General features: G+C 39.3%; 1 protein-coding gene across 1 annotated transcript in view; it reads right to left on the bottom strand.

Annotated features, from left to right (window-relative positions):
- Window positions 1-16,750, bottom strand: part of scara5 (scavenger receptor class A, member 5 (putative)) — a 113,065-nt gene that overhangs the window by 58,814 nt on the left and 37,501 nt on the right. The window lies entirely within an intron of this gene.

Genomic DNA, 16,750 nt, shown 5'->3' with positions numbered 1-16,750 from the left:
ATTTAGGAACTATATCACGTTATCATTTGATTTTTTTTTTTAACAGATAATCAAACCAGCTTGGCTTTACGTTAATACATTTCAAGGTCATGCTATAACTTCTAATAAGTAATTGAGTCAGTCCATGATGATGATTTTGATAAAAAAAAACCAACTAATTATTTGGGTCACATCCTCAAAAATAGGCTATCAGTTTCAGTTTTTCAACTGAGGATTTCTTCATGTATATAATCACTGTAAACTGATCATCTAACAGGTTTTAATCTGCTAGTTGCAGCCTAAGGCCTTGAAACAATCCTAATTTTTACCATATAACTTTTGTGTCAAAGTTATAGATAATTTTTACATATTCTACAAAGTTTAAATGGCCGAAGTGTACGTTTACAGGATAGAAACATGTGGGGAGGCAGGTTTATATGTAAATGTAAATAAGTTATGGTTGTATCCAAAACACTGTGGCTGTAACTGCTCATCTCTCTCAGTCATCAGCTCTAATAATGACGACCTGTTGAGTTGCAGCTGGAAAGACGAGTCCTTAAGGTGAGTGGTCTGTGGCTTCAGGCAACGACAATGAGGAACAGACTGAAAGACGAGCTCTCTGCCTGACAAATCCATTTCAAACGTCTCAGGATGGGAAAGTCATCTCTTGTCGTCTTTTCCATTCCCCTTCCTAACTGAGCTTTCCTCTTGATTTCACACATATGCACCAGAATGTAAACTCACACACACAGTAGCATGGCAGCGATATCCACAACAGACTAGTCACACATTCACAGCTTCATGGTGTTTGGGATTCTTCTGAGAAGGAGAAGGACACTTTATCCACTGACGTATTAAATGCTGTTTGCTGGGACCGAGCAGGCCAAGGCAACAGCTGGGCTTCAGCGTGACGTATGGATGGATGGACTCTGTGTTATTGGTTCAGTGCTCCCATTGTTTCTGAACACAGCACAAAACACTGATTCACAAGACCTGCAGCATTTTAACAGGCACTCAATATACCCATAGGTCCCTTAAATTAACTTTAAATAATCCATATAATCTAAAGGGAGCACTCGAGACAACACTGATTGAAAGGTGAGCTATATCTGACTACATGTATAAGTGATCAATTAAGCAGTTGTGGTGTAAGATAACTGGTACAAACCTGCTCAAAAAACACCACTAATGACAACAACATTATGAATTCAACATATTTTTGGATTTTGGACACCTTTCTATCTATATTTCTACCAACACATTTAGGACAAAGACTATATAACATGACAGATGTGATGCATTTAAGCCTTAAATGCATCATCTGTCAGGTTTTAGGCTGTGAAAAACATGAAAACAATTTTAAGGTCTCATGTTTCTGTTGATTATAAAGGAGGAATATATTCTACACTGACAATGTGAAGGCATCAAATGGCGCGTTTCCACTAGCGCGCTTCGGCTCGGCGCGCTATTTGCGTGTTTCCACTAGCACACAGTACCTGCAACCAGGTACACTTTTGGTATCACCTCAGCCCTGGTTCCAAGCGAGCCGAAGCGTTACTAAAACATGACGTCAGCCGACTGCCTTCCACTGATTGGCCGATGAGTGTCGTCACTGGAAGCGTCATAACCGCGCGACGACCAACTAGAATGTAAATAAAAACAAGACTCAAGACAAGACACCACTTTTTACTGCTTCAGTTTGTACTGCTGTTTGACTTCGAACACGAGATGCTTCTCACCTTTACCTACACAACATAACTCTTGACCATTATCACCTGCTCCAGAACATTTCCATCTCCAAGTATCAAATTGGGGTGATAGGGTAATTGATTACAATATGAAGTGTTTGCACATTCAGCCTATTGTACTCAATGGGTTAGGGTTAAGGATGATAATCAGAAAGTACAATAGGCTGAATGTGCAAACACTTCATATTGTAATCAATTACCCTATCACCCCAATTTGATACTTGGAGATGGAAATGTTCTGGAGCAGGTGATAATGTTCAGGAGTTGTGGTGTGTAGGTAAAGGCTGGGGGCTGCATGCAGACCTTTAAGGATGATAATCAGAGAGTACAATAGGTTGAATGTGCAAACACAATTGGAATCAATTTCCCTACCACCCCAACTTGCCCTACAACAACAATAAGCATGTGTGAATTCAGAATGCCACCAGCAAGGAGAGATCCTTGATATAGTGTGTACAGGATGTGATAGTTATGGTTTACATTTGTCAGTAATTCCTGTTAACCTTGGTGGATTTATGATAAATAAAAGTGGAGACATATTTGCAAAACTGAAAAGGTTTATTGTTGTTCAAAACACACAGATCTGTAGTGCACAACAATACACGTATCAGAAAATCAATGTTCAGGCACTTTTGTGTCCGAGTCGTTCCTTGTCAGAAGGCAACGCCATCTGCCCTTGAGCCTTGAACGCATTTTCAACAACTGCGACGGCGGCTTTGCGAGCAGAGAAACATCTGAAACACACAAACAACATACACATTTTAATGTTTTATAGCGATAGCATGCAGCCAGTATTGGACAATGTAATAACGCGGATAATAAAAGCTAGCGTTAGCAACCATTAGCTTACCCTCAAACGTCGTCTTTTTGCAGCTCGTCTTCTCTGATCTTGGGCGTCGTACTGCTGTATGGCTTCCCAAACTCTCCGGTACTTTTCAATAGTGTTTTGTCTGGCGGCCCGGAGTCTTCTCTGGCTCTCTTCTCTTGCCTTCTGTGCGACAAAAAGCCACAGGGTGAGCAGCAACACGATCGCCTTGATGTCCTCCATGCTGTCCTCTGATGTTGTTGTTGTTGTTCTGGTCTTCCGGTTGTAATGGAAACACAACCGAGCCGAGCCGAGCCGTATCGAGCCGAGCCGTGCTAGTGGAAATGCGCCAAAAGTGGTCACATGCAGCCTGGATTCAGAAACTGAGCCCTCAAAACAAGTTGTCAGGACTTGTTCTGAAACTTTATGATGTCACAACTGTACAGTCACACCCCTTCTACCCTTTGCGATATTTTTTTCCGTAGGATGAGTCCGGGAAAGTCCCGCCTTTCCCGCCGTTCCCGCCTCTGATTGGCTAGATGGGCTCCATTTTCGACTCTGATTGGCTAGAAGGGCTCTCGCCTGATTGGTTGTTTGTTTTGGTTGTGAAACGGCTGTGAAACGCAGGCTGTCGGCAAAGTGTGATAAGTGCCTAGATCTACCTGGACTCTCTCTACTTATCTGGCCTGTCTACACTCTATCTGGTCTTTTTACTAAACTTAACCAACTCCTATCTTTATTGCCTAAACCTAACCAATGGCACAATTACACTTCTCACTCAAACTCAAAATGTAAACTTGGACTCTCTCTACTTATCTGGCCTGTCTAGCCTCTACCTGGTCTTTTTACTAAACTTAACCAACTCCTTTCTTCATTGCCTAAACCTAACCAATGGCACACACTTCTCTCAAACTCAAAATGTAAACTTGGAATATAAATTTAAAAACTAAATTTTTTGGAATGTGAAACCAGCGGGGATCGAACTCGGATTCACCACACCGTCGGCGAAAACGCAAACTGCTACGCCATGGCGTCTGATTACATTTGATTTTTCAGTTGTGTGTATTTTAGTTTGTTAGTTAGTTGTGAGATGACGTCAATCGGAGGAGAATTCATCCAGCCAATCAGAGGCGGGGAAGGCGGGACTTTCCCGGACTCATCCTACGAAAAAAAATATTGCCTACCCTTTACCTGAAATCTGCTCTGTTTTTATTTGACTGCTGAGAAAACAGTGAGCCAATCAGAGGAGATGCTTAGAGCCTCCTCTCTTTTGATTGGCTGACACTGACCTGTTGTTACTACAGCTCCAGAGAGACACCAGAGACAGGATCTTCAGATTAAACACAGTAAAAGTGTTAGTGTGTGTTCTCTTGTAGAGATAAGAAGCTGTATTTTTTTTTAAAAAATGTATCTGGCAGTAAGTAGTCATGTAACTTTGTTTGTTTTGTCTCGGCTGAAGATGGATAAACAAAAACCTCAAAACCTCCAGCAGCCCTGACATGTCTGTTCACCTCAGCTGAACCACTTATGCGCCCAAAACCAACAGATTCAAAGTCTTTTTCTATCAATATTTTATTCACGTCATGACTGAAAAGCGACTCTACTACGATAAAGCTGCTCTTCTAAAGCCAAACATCACATTGTTTAATTATTCCTTTTATTCTCAGACTGTGCTATTTTAAAAACAGAACTACAGGTTTGTGCTAAACTGAGCCAAAACACCTCGACTGCATCTTTATAGTGTGTCATAGGTGAATAACTCCCAGACTGGACCAGACCTGTTTGTACAGTAAATGCTGTTGTCATGTCGGTCCAACACTGATGGAATAAGAGACTCATTATTAACTGCTACTGCTGCTACTGAAATGCGCTCTTTCATCTTTTTCATCCCACTGGAATTTGTGATAAAGAGCAAGAGTGAAAAACGGTCATTCATTCATAAAAGAAAACGCGGACGAGACAACAAACCTTTGTCCCACTCTTCATGCATGTGTGTAAGTGTGTGTTTTCATGTGCTGTTCATTCAACCCTGGAAATAAGGAATCTGGGTGGATGTGTATTTATTGCACAATGACGATCTGTTTCTCTGTCGGACGTCTGACACACAGATTTGTCCATTCATTCCCCTGCTGCAGTTTAACTGCATATAAACCTGATTATCATATTCTAAACTTCACCTTAAACCAAGTTATACCACCAAAATAAACAGTTTAGGCTCCTGCTCCTTTCTGTCCAGTCTGGTTCTCCACAACAACATGTGTGCACCAGGAACTAAAACACAGAAACACACACACACACACACACACTCAGACAGGCTGGCTGGACAGTGTCACGGTCGGGGCAGAGAGAGGAGAGACAGAGGGAGGTCGACCAGAGCTGCATTCCTCTGTGGGCAAAGCCAAAGACAACATGGTGCCTTCATTTATCTCTTTATCTGCAGCCTCAGTCTCTCTGTGTCTGTCTGTCTGTGTGGGTGACAAGTGTGTGTGTGTCTGTGTTGTACTATCTGTCCTTTGCAACTATGCACAAGTAGATAAACTCATAAAAGAGTTGTAGCTAACAAAAGATTTCCTGTGTCTGACAAATCAGCGCTCGTCTTAAAAGCTGTGGAAACACACAAAAGATCCTTTTGTCCACGTTTCATAATATCTATGGAACGATGTTGTAATTTCTATCTCCTGTTTGTGTGTCTTTGGTTTGTTATGCTTTGTGTTTGTCTACGTGTGCAACATGTTTTGTTGGTATCACTGGTTTCAGCTGAAATAAAGCAAATCCAAATGTGATGCTCTGTGTTTGCAGCTTGAATCATGTATTTTCTATTTACCTTGCTGTCCACCAAATTAAACATTTCATCAAAGTTCATTGAGTCAAACAGTTAATAATACTTGTTAGAGCCATTTTGTATATTACACATGAGGTGATAAATAATTTAGATTAGTTGGATTTATCCTGATTTTGTATATTTGAGGTTATAAGAGTGCCCATTAGTTAATAACAACTGCTCTCTTCTTATTGGCTGAGATGTGCGTAACGTGATGTGTGCGTACTTTGGTTCAGTTGTGACTATGGAGACGAGGAGGGCACACTAGTTTTTGACCGTGCTCATGATTATTGCCTAATTTTGGATTGCTGCACAGTTTTTTATTTTTTTGTTGTAACTTGAAGAAAGGTTTCAATAAACCCTCGTTTAAGAAAGAAGAACTGTGGAGTTAAGACACGTGTCAACTACATGCTCCCACTCCATAGTTTTAGTGTGTGTTTAAAAAGTAAAAAAGAGACGGAGCCACATTTACAATACTATCAGTAATAGTAATAGTCCATAAAGCCTCTGGATACAACTCAAAACAGTAACGATTATCACTAAAACAGCAGCAAATACGGCGACTGAAGCAAAAAATGAATAAAATCGAGGTCAAAAGGAAAATGATAATTGGACCATTAATCATCGTTAAGTCAATTACTATGTAGCACATGAACATGTTTATAGAAGCACTCGTGTTCTTTGTCATCCGATATTTCTTTAAACTCTCCTTGTGTCTTTTATCTGAGCCTCTTTGACTATAGAAATATGAACAGTCACTTCATACAAAGAGCTGCGGCCCCCGGGGGCCCGTGACCTCTCGTGCTCCTCCTGGCCCCGCGCCCGGCACTGCTCGGCCCGGCTTCAGTAAATGTCTCTGCTTAAGACATCTGGGTTTCCTGAAACTTCTTCCATCACGACTTAACACGAGAGTTTCCATCACTTAAATGAAACTTGTCTGTTGTCTGGCTAAAGTGCTGTGTGTGTGTGTGTGTGTGTGTGTGTGTGTGTGTGTGTGTGCGCGCTCAGCCAAAGATCATTAGTGAGGTGAGATGTATCACTCTATAAAAACACCACTGAATAATCAGAGTGGATGTGTCTGCTCTCTGACTCTCTGTCACCTCACTCCACTTTCTCACAGTTAAACTTTTATTCCCATCACACACACTTAATGTTTTTTTTTTTCCAATCATAACCTCCAATATTTGGATGAAATACGCTGAGAAAAATAAAGTTATGCGAGATTAAATCATGCACAGCTGTTACCTCAGTCCTTACTGAATCTGATCTCAGGCACAAATCAACATTTAAATACATGTAAGTATCAGTATCAACATTTCAAGACTTTTTAGTGTATTTAAATACCGCAAACCTGCTGTTGTACAGCTTCAAGGAGAAATACTACTAACCACACGTCATTAAAAACAACCAGCAACAAATGTGTATTGTCCTCTGGCACAAAATAAATAGACTTTATATAATTTAATCTGCAGTGGCCTTGACGTTGATAGCTACATCATCACATTTCCTTCAGTTTACATTGTCCTATTATAATTTCCATCTATACTATGATTAATTATGCCTATATGTTTGTTTTTTCATCTTGTATTTAATCTGCTGTAACTTTTTTTTTATTATCTGTTGTTATGACTCAGTTTCCTGACAGGAAGATAAAAGTTTTTATTTAATCCTTCATAATCTAATTAAGACAAGGCATCCTCATAATTTTCCATGTGCAACAGGCATTGACATCTGGATTGTTGGAGTAACTCACTCTTGTCTTCACCTCGTCTGTCCCTGTAAATTGCAGCTCTTTCATCATCTGCCCTTGTGTCCTTTTAAAACTGTTGTACGAGTCAAGTGTCCTGCAGAGCTCTGCCTTCTGGCCCTGCACCCATGGTTACTAATCTCACTGTTTAGCTCTCTCACAGCCTTTTTAATAAAGTTACTTAAATAGGAAATGTGTGTGCGTGCATGTCTGTCTGTGTGTTACCAAGAAAAGAGCTGTGGTATGAAAGCGGCTTAAAGGACCCTGCCATAATAAACAAACTCTGAGAATCCTTAAAAAGAGCTCCTACTTCACTGTGTTATTTAGTTTGTCCAGTTTATTTGTAAAGCTTAGTGTCACATTAATAACTCCATTGGATTTATGTCCTGACATTTGCAATAATTCCCACTAAATCCCAAACTATAAGAATACTCCCTGCACATATGTCTTGAGGTGTAAGGTACAAATTAGATTTTCTGCGTAGGCTATACATAACAAGGGTTGGTGTGAATGTCATCATCTGCTCGTTTGTGAAGGTCTGAGTCTGAACATGTGGTGAACGTGTCTGCAGAGTATTAAGCCTATAACTTAATTTTTAAATATTCTGATGTTTTTGTTCTTTATATTATGAACTTTGCTACTAATTTTGCAAATATCCTCTTATAAATTGTATTTTTCTTATAATTTGTGACCCTATTCACACTGTGGTTTGACTTTTCTCTCAAGCATTTCCAAATATAGGACATTATTATTGTGAGCTATTTGTAAGTTTTGTCAGTGTTAGCATTAACGGGTAATTGCTGTTTTTTACAATCTGGACCTTATTTCTAGCATAAAATACTATCATTTACTCACCCAGATAACTTTGGTGTCATTACAAGTCGAGCGCTGCATAACATATAATTCACGCTCTGAACAGCACTACTCTTTTTAGTGTGGACTCGATGCTATTTGGTATCGGAAAATGATACGGTAGGCCTAGCTAGTTAGCATGTTAGCTTTTGTAGAATAATATAAGTGATAGAAATAAAAACAAATCATGAAAGATGTTTTCTAAACTGGATGAATAAAGGAATACAGTTTAATGCTCAACTCACGACCTTTCCTCCACACTGGCAAGTAAACAACTCTGTAAATGCAAACATTAGCCATGTAGCAATAGCGAAACTTACAAGAAAATCTAATTAGCCTTTCACCCACAGAATGTTTTATTTTTTACATGTTTCTTTTGCCTAACTCTGTTTAGACTGCCAGTAAGTGTCTGTATAAGAAGTTCAGTGTTTCTCCCTGGCGGCATTCAGCAGACACCAGTAAATAAAAAGAGACAGACAGTTTGTTGATGTGTAGTTAGCACAACCAGCGTGGTAAACAAGCTAGGGGCGGTCATCTATCAAACAATAACAAAGGTATTTTCATTGTGACAAAGTTCATTGTTGACCGCAACAAGAAGAAAGTAGCCTACCCGTTGCAAAACATCACATCGAGATAAATTGTTTCATTGAAGAATCTGAATTTATTTTATCTAATAGTTTTAGTTTGAATCTCAAATTTACACAAAAACAGTTACCTGTTGCATGTTTTATGTAACTCCATATAAAGGCTAAAGGATCATAGTTGTGGCTGTAGTAGCTATCCATCACTGTATGTTGATTGCATTGTAGCTGCTGAGGAGGACCACCTAAAACCATTTGGAGACCACATTGACTGTGATTGGTCAGTTTGAGCTGCTTTGTGTGTGGGAGCGTTTGCTGACACTGAAGAGAAGATGGATTGTTTGAAAAGAGGCCAATCTTCTTCTTTTGCAAACCCTGTACCCTCACCACAGCTGTGGTGGAGAATTGAACATGATTACTTTGATTATACACGTCCATCTCTCCTTCATCTGGTCTTATACAGAACCATAAACCAATTTATGGTATAACCACCTAAACAACTGGACTGTGAAACAGAATTTGGGGAAAAAGAAAACATGGTTTGCTCACAGCAGGTCTTTCATCTCTGGACCTCCGTGAAGGAGTGAGACTCGTCTGATCGACTTGTGACAAAGCCCCCCAACCAACCCACCCATCCTCTGATGTTGACCTGCACCTCCAACCTTCACACAGACATTCATCTAAAGGAAACCTAAGTGATAAGCGACTGATATGGAGAAGGTGCCGACTTGACTTTAACCAGAACATCTTGTTGGAGTCGAGCTTCGTCACGATCCTCCACTTCAACAGTCTCGACCTTTTGAGGTGGTGACCCATTTAAAATGAAACAATATCCAGGTGTGACGTCTTTTCTTCTCGTTCAGACAGGCACCAAAGTAATCATATTGTCAGATGTTCCTCATATTCACCCCCCCCTTCCCCCTCCCATCACGTACGTCCACAACCTGTCTGTCACAGTAGGTGGTCTGTATGAACATGTGGAGCTTATTCAGTTGGGTCATGGTTATGATAAAAGAAAAACAAACAAACAAAAACAACCAGCATTAATGCAACGCATATGTTGGTTTTATTGTTTGTTATTGTTTCATAAGGACTGATCATCATGTACTGTTTTTTGGATGTATGTTGTGTGTATTATGGGAAATAAGGGGGGGAAAAAAGGAAAGTTGGATGTGTTGCACCATTAATTTCAAAGCTTCCTGCACTGCTGCTACACATTAGACTATAAATAGGTGTCAACAAGTAAATGCTTTTGGGGCCAGAACATAATCAAAGGCTAATTTGAGAGACAGACCGATTAAATTCAAACTAGATTCTTCAATCAATCAATTTGTTTATTTCGGGCATGTCAATTTAAATCATCATCATCACACTTCATCTTGCTTTGTCACTGTTCAATGTGACATTGTGGCTGACAGTCACACATTCTTCTGTATGTTTACCTGTTGACTGTGTTTTTCCGCCACACATCACACATTACACTACTCACAAAAAGTTAGGGATATTTGACAATAATCTCCCTATAACAAGTTCATGCTACAGTGATATTCTATCATGAAAGCCTTTTAAGTAGAAGGATGCAATGGTCATTTCTTTATCTCAAACAAAAGCTAACAACAGTGGTGGCTATCGCACAACAACAAAAATCGCAATGTCTCAATAACTTGATCAATTAGTGTTGTCTTGGTCTCATGATGTCAAAATGTGAACATCGTGGAGAGGAGAGAGAAGAGGACTGTTTACAAACTGTCATTGAACCAGAACATTTAGTCAGATGATGACTATCAGATGGTGCTTGTGATTTTTGTGGTTAATCACCTTGTTAGAGAACAGCATGTTATTCAATAAGGACTGAAACATTGAACAATTGTTTAGAGAAGGTTAAATTAAGTTCACCTGTAAAGATTATAGTGCATTTTAGGTGCATTCTGAAATTTAATCCAAAAGCCAAACATCCCTAACTTTTTGTGAGTAGTGTATGTCTCAGTTATTTGAGAGTTTTTTCAACTTCGTTCAAACCTTTCAGGTTAAAAGTGCCAAATAAAGCATTTGTACAAGGTAGAACTTTCTTGTGCTTTTATTTTGAAGGCAATTCTCTAAAATGAAGGTGATTGTGAAGGTAACTGCTGCTGTAAGAGCCATATTTGTATTGCCATGATTTGAGATTTATTTTAGCATCAAGAGCTTTTCGGCTGCAGTTTATGGACATTATGGGAAGTCATTGTCTGACCAAAATAGCCATGTGGGCCCGTTTTGGTCTGTGAATGAAAGTTGAACTGGGATCAGTGTTACCCGTCTTTGTGCAGTAGCTGAAACAACTTCAACATTTGCAGACAGATATAATGTAACCCTAAAATACCACTTCACTTCAGTGTAGAGTCTATAATTGACCGTCCAGAGATGAATGTGATCCGACCGGTGGAGGAGGACGAGAAAAACAGGACAAATATTAAAACAGCTGGGTTTCTCAGATGAGAGTGTCCAATTTACCACATGTGTTGTAATGAGCAGCCACCAGCATTCTGCATGTGTTTGTGAGAGAAACAGTGCGAGACGAGGCACCTTCAAACCAGACAGAAACCGATCGACCGACCGACATCCTACTTGACTTTCAGGGGATGCCAGCAGCAGGAAGGAGGGAAGGAAATAAAGAAGAAAGAGTCCTTTTGTGAGCTGCAGACCTGAAAGTCTTCCAGCAGAGAATGAGAATGAAATTACTGGATCTTAAAAATCGAAAGGAGGGGGAACAACGTGCTTTCTTTGACATGACATCAAACAGGGAGGCGGTAGGTGATTTTCAATGGAAGAATACCAAAAGGTTAGATTCATATCCGCAGACCAGCTCAATTACCAGCAACTGGCTTAAAGATAAAGATTAAATTAAATTTTTGCAGCAGTGAATGAGAAAAAAGGGGGAAAAAATGAGCCAGAACTGGGGCTGAAATCAAAATCACAATATTAATGAGAATATTTTTCTACTTTGATACACATAATTATTTAATAATAAAACTGATGCTCAGTATGACAAAATGTGTTATAGGCATATTAGTGGAAACTTTCCTCCAATTTAAAACAAAAATTCCTGGTGAATTACATTTGTTTGGGATCATTAAAAATGAAATGATTTCATCCTAATCTACAAGTCGATTTATGATAATCAGCTCCGAACTTGTGTTTTTAATAAAAAACGTATTCGGAAACAGCTGGAAAAGTTGACATTATGAGCTGATTTACATGTGTGATGTTATGATTTGGATGCAAAAATACATCTTTGAAAATGTCTATTGGCCAAACATCCAAAAGATCTATGTGTATACAGTACTTGCATATTCAGATTATAAATCCACATAATAATGTCAAAGTGTTGGTCACTTGGAGGTTGTCAAGCGAAAAGCTTATCACCTTGCACTGCAAAAATTCAAAATCTTTTCAAGAATATTTGTCAGGACTTTTTTTCTTGTCAAAATGTCGAACTTCTAGTCAAAACTAATCTCTTTCCACATTAACTTGCTTTTAGATCATTTTCACTTGTTTCAAGCATATTTCCACTTGAAATAAGTAGAAAAATCTGCCAGTGAATACTAGTTTTTTTATGCTTGTAATAAGAAAGAAAAACTTGCTCCACTATCAGATTTTTCTACTTATTTCAAGTGGAAATATGCTTGAAAGAAGTAAAAAGTGTCTAAAAACAAGCTACTTTTTATGTGATGAGTCTTATTTTAGTTATAATTAGATTTGTTTTGACTAGAAATGACATCTTGACTAGAAATAGGACAGATATTCTTGGTAAGATTTTGAGTTTTTGCAGTGTAGTTTCTATGGTGAAAGAGTTTACTCAAATCATGTTTCCGTACATCTGCATATAAACTATAACAGTAAATATGTTTTGTATGGACGTGTAATTGCAGCTGGATTGTGTTTACATTTCTTACATCATGAGGTTATGTTGTTAATCTTCGTATTTGGCGAGTAGCGAAACGCGTCTATACAGACTGTATCAGTAAAATGTTCACAGATGATGCATCCAAACTTATTAAACTCTCTGTGAAGGTCATGGGTCTGGTTTAATACAGTATAAAGTTCACAGTGACTTCAGACACGCCGTGTTTATTTCATGTAACCAAAGCCATGATCTTTCCCCACAAACTTTAATCAAAGCACTTTTGTTGCCTAAACCACAGACGCAAAAACTCTGGGGTCTGTGGTGTGACAGTCGTGTGCTTTGTGCGCTGCCATCCACCCAAACGACCTCCTGGCGACTCCGCTGCTGCTGCTACAAATAAACGTAGTTCGTCATTCATTCATTCATTCATTCAAGAAACGATGTTCCCAGCCAGCGATTATCATCTTTCCTACAAAACATGTTTTCTGTTGCAGTGTAGCTGCAGAGAGACGTCATTTCCACAAGACATTTGTGTGGCCAAATAGTTTCCTCTTTACAAATTACACTCTTTTAGACTCATGTTTGTGGCGCCTGCAGATAAGTTTGTCCTATTCCTGCACAGAACAAAGAGCTTCATCACTACCAGCCACAGCTTTCACATGTTATCATTTCATTAATTTCTAATAAGAAAACCTGATAATCATTGTTAATTTACTCTAATGTCTGATTTGTTTTCCTATTCAGGTTGTAGCCGCTGAGCTTAATCCACCTGTAATTTCTCAAATTGGCAACACATTGGGTGATTGTGGTGTTCACCCTGCTCCAATTAAAAGTCCGTGGATCATGGGAGGAAGCTGGGGAACCTTAGCCTGGTCCTGACCGGTCTCTTGCACTTCACAAGGCGAACAATAAACTGTGAAAAAGAGCAGGGCTTGGTGGTTGTCTCCGGACCCAGGCTGTTCAACGTCAGTGATTCCTCCATGATTAATGGAGACATTTTGTTGGAGGATGTGCAGTTGGCTTTGTATAAATTATCATTCACGTTTTCCTGCCATTCGTGTTTATTCCCATTCTTTTCCATATTTCCGCGATTGTTTTTTTTTTCTTCTTTTTTGCCACTGGACTTGTCTGAGTCTTGCATCTGCCACTCTTAATGTAATAGGTCAACTGGAAAAGGGGCTGTATTAACCTGCTGAAACGACGCATATCGCCACCTGGTGTTGAGGAGGAGGACACGTTCCCATCAGTTAATCCATTTTCTCAGTTGCATGTAAACTGGGAGAAGGACAGAAGTCCGATTAGACGCCAAAATCGAATTTTGAGCACAGCTCGATTTAGCTCTGCATGTCCAGTAGCCTACTGAGTGACACAGCAACATAACAGTGTCTTATTGGTCAATGAGAAGCTCATTCCAGACAGGCAAGAGTCAGAACCGCATCGTTTCATTATGATAAAAATCACCCAACATGGATTTCAAAAATACAGAACAAAGTGCGTCCCTTATCAGTTCAATAAGAGACACATCTTTTATTGTCCAAATACGGGACGATTACATATTTTAAGGGCCGGTCGGCAACCCTATAGTATGTATGTGGGCAGAGCCAGGCTAGGAGAACCACAGAGAACATGCAAACCCAGAACCTCCTCTCCTTGGCTGTGAACAGTTGCTGCTAAACTGAACTGTTGCCCCGTCCTGGCTACAACGCAGATTAGTATTTCACCCCTAAACCAACAAATGGAAACACACAACATTGGCACAACATTGCGATTGTGTTTTTGTGCTTCTTTGCTCAAACCTGTAGCTATTGCAGTCCTGGGGTTTGTGTTGAGTCTGAACCAACACGATTGCAATCAACCGGTCGATCACCACAACAAAACAATCACGCTGCATACCGGACACTACAATACACAAACTGCAACCACAACACAAACCACACACACACACACGCCCCTGTACGAACAGCTCCAGCCGTCCAGCTGCAGTGAGTGATTGTTTAGTGGCGATTGTTTGTTTTTAGTGAAGGCCGGTGCTGGGAAGCAGAGGGAGAGAGACCAATGAATCAAACAAGGGGTGAAATAGAAGAAGTAGGCTAAAGTAATTTATCTGTTGTACTCAGGGCATGGATTCAGTCTTATCAAGGTTAATCTGAAGACCCGACTGAAGTGGGCTTTCACGGCAGAGGACATTAGTTCAATAGATCTGTTTGAGACACTTAAAGCTGCACTTGTCACTGTTATCTATATCAACACCGAATCAAATAATGACGATAATGTTAAAGAGGTTTTGCAAAGGGAGAGACATGCAAAGAAATTGAGCTTTTTAGCCTCTTTTAGCTCATTGTTTTGGTTTTATGTACACAGTTATGTGGACTCTTGAAATTATTAGCACCCACTTCCTGCTAGAAAAGCTAAAAGCTAAATTTAGCAACTAGCCTGGGAGCTAAATGCAGGTATTTTCTTCAGGAGGTGGTAGCGACCAAAATGGAGCTAAAAATGAAGAGAATACAGGCTAATATTTAACAGGTGGATGTAGGCTAAACTAAAATCTAGATTAATATAATTGTTGCAACATAGCTAACTGTTTGCTAGCATGGCACTGCCGTCTGCAAATCTGGCTGTTTGATGTTCAGATTAACACAATGTTTTTGCAATATTTTTCTTTTCTTTTTCTTTTTCTCATCATCATTTGTCACCAAGACCATTTTGGCGGGAAACCTGCAGGATTTATCTAAGACATCAAACAGGAAGAGGGCGCTGTTCTTCCAAAGCAAACTGAGCTAAAACTTCTACAAACTGAGTTCTTGGTTTTCTTTAAATAATAAAAGAGAGAGAGAAAAAAAGTTTGTCATCATTTAGTAAAGATGGAAACACAAGAGAGTTTGAGGATGTAATAGAAAGAAGACAGATTTTATGAGAAATGTGGTCTTGATTTCAGGGAAACCACTGGCCTTTCATACGGTCTTACAATCATCATGAATGATCTCATTTGTTTGCCGCTAATATAAACACACGACACAATTAATTTGACAGAGATTTATTGATGTTGAAATGTGGCTAGGCTACATCTGAAGAAAATGGACTCAAGCTATTTTGTGTGTGTGTGTGTGTGTGTGTGTGTGTTTCACTAGCAATTGTTGTGACTGTCGCACACGAACCACATGTTTAAAGGTTCATGAACCTACGTTTGCATATGTGCATGCGACTGGTTCAAAGATGAGTTTAATGTCTCATCGCTGGCTGCACAGCTGTGGCTACAAATTTATCATTGATGAGAAACTGAATTAAACTAGATAGGAGAATATTTACCAGAGACATGTCGAGTTTACAGCGGAGATTCAAACTGGCAGATTCTGGTTATAAAGCAGAAGGGAGTGTGGCCTATTTTTGTGGGTTTCTTTTGTTTATTTGTTCATTTTATGGAAAGCTAAATACAGCAGTGTCTCCACACTCTGCAGTTGTGCTTAAGTGTCTGTGGGGGGGAGGTTGTGTGTGTTTGTGTGTGTGTGTGTGTGTGTGTGTGTGTGTGTGTGTATGTGCGTGTGTGCAGCCAGCTGTAACTCAGCTGCAGGAATGTCAAAATGAAGTGACAGCGGTGGCGGCCGTGGGGTTTGTTTGATTTCTAAACGTGGACCGTGTCTGATGTGGCAGACATCAAAGTGAGGCTCGTGCTGTGAGAGGCTGAATGACTTAATAGGTGGCTGTGTGTGTGTGTCTGTGTGTTTCTGTACAATCAGAGTACCTGCTTTCTATCTCCTCTTTCGTCAGTGGCGTTAGTGATTTAAAAGTTCAGGTCGTCACCAGTTTTCAACTCTAAAATACTTTACTCTCTGAATTTACTTTCTAAAATGTGATAAAATAAATGAACATATTGTAAATAATCAACTTTATTTTGACTTTTTACGTTCTTTAAGACTAATATTGTTAAAATGATTCACTAACTGGCTAATTTCAATCCAATACCTGATAGAAATGTACATGAAAGGGAAGTCCTATCCCAAGATTAAGTTTGTTAAAGTAAATAAAGTCAGTTTCCTTTTAACTTTCAAAATAAGAGTCTTAAAGAGACAGACCAAGTCAGAATTATTCAAAAGTAAATTCTGTAAAATGATACGTAATCTTAAAAATATCCAGTAAATTAATGAACTTTTCTCAATTCTTAATTAAATACTGTTAATTTAATTCCTTATTAAATACTGTGTCGTCTTACTGTATATACTTCCTCTCTGACTTGTCAACTTCATCACACACTCATTTGTTGACTACTTTTTTTTTTTACAGTCAGAGAAAGACTGGTTTTCCTGCCGCCCACACCAACGCTGCAGAGTTTTATCACC

The sequence above is a fragment of the Trachurus japonicus genome, chromosome 24, assembly GCF_045865225.1.
Source record: "Trachurus japonicus isolate A0001 chromosome 24, Traja_1.0".
Taxonomy (NCBI): Eukaryota; Metazoa; Chordata; class Actinopteri; order Carangiformes; family Carangidae; genus Trachurus; species Trachurus japonicus.
This window is presented reverse-complemented; position numbering and strand designations above follow the sequence as displayed.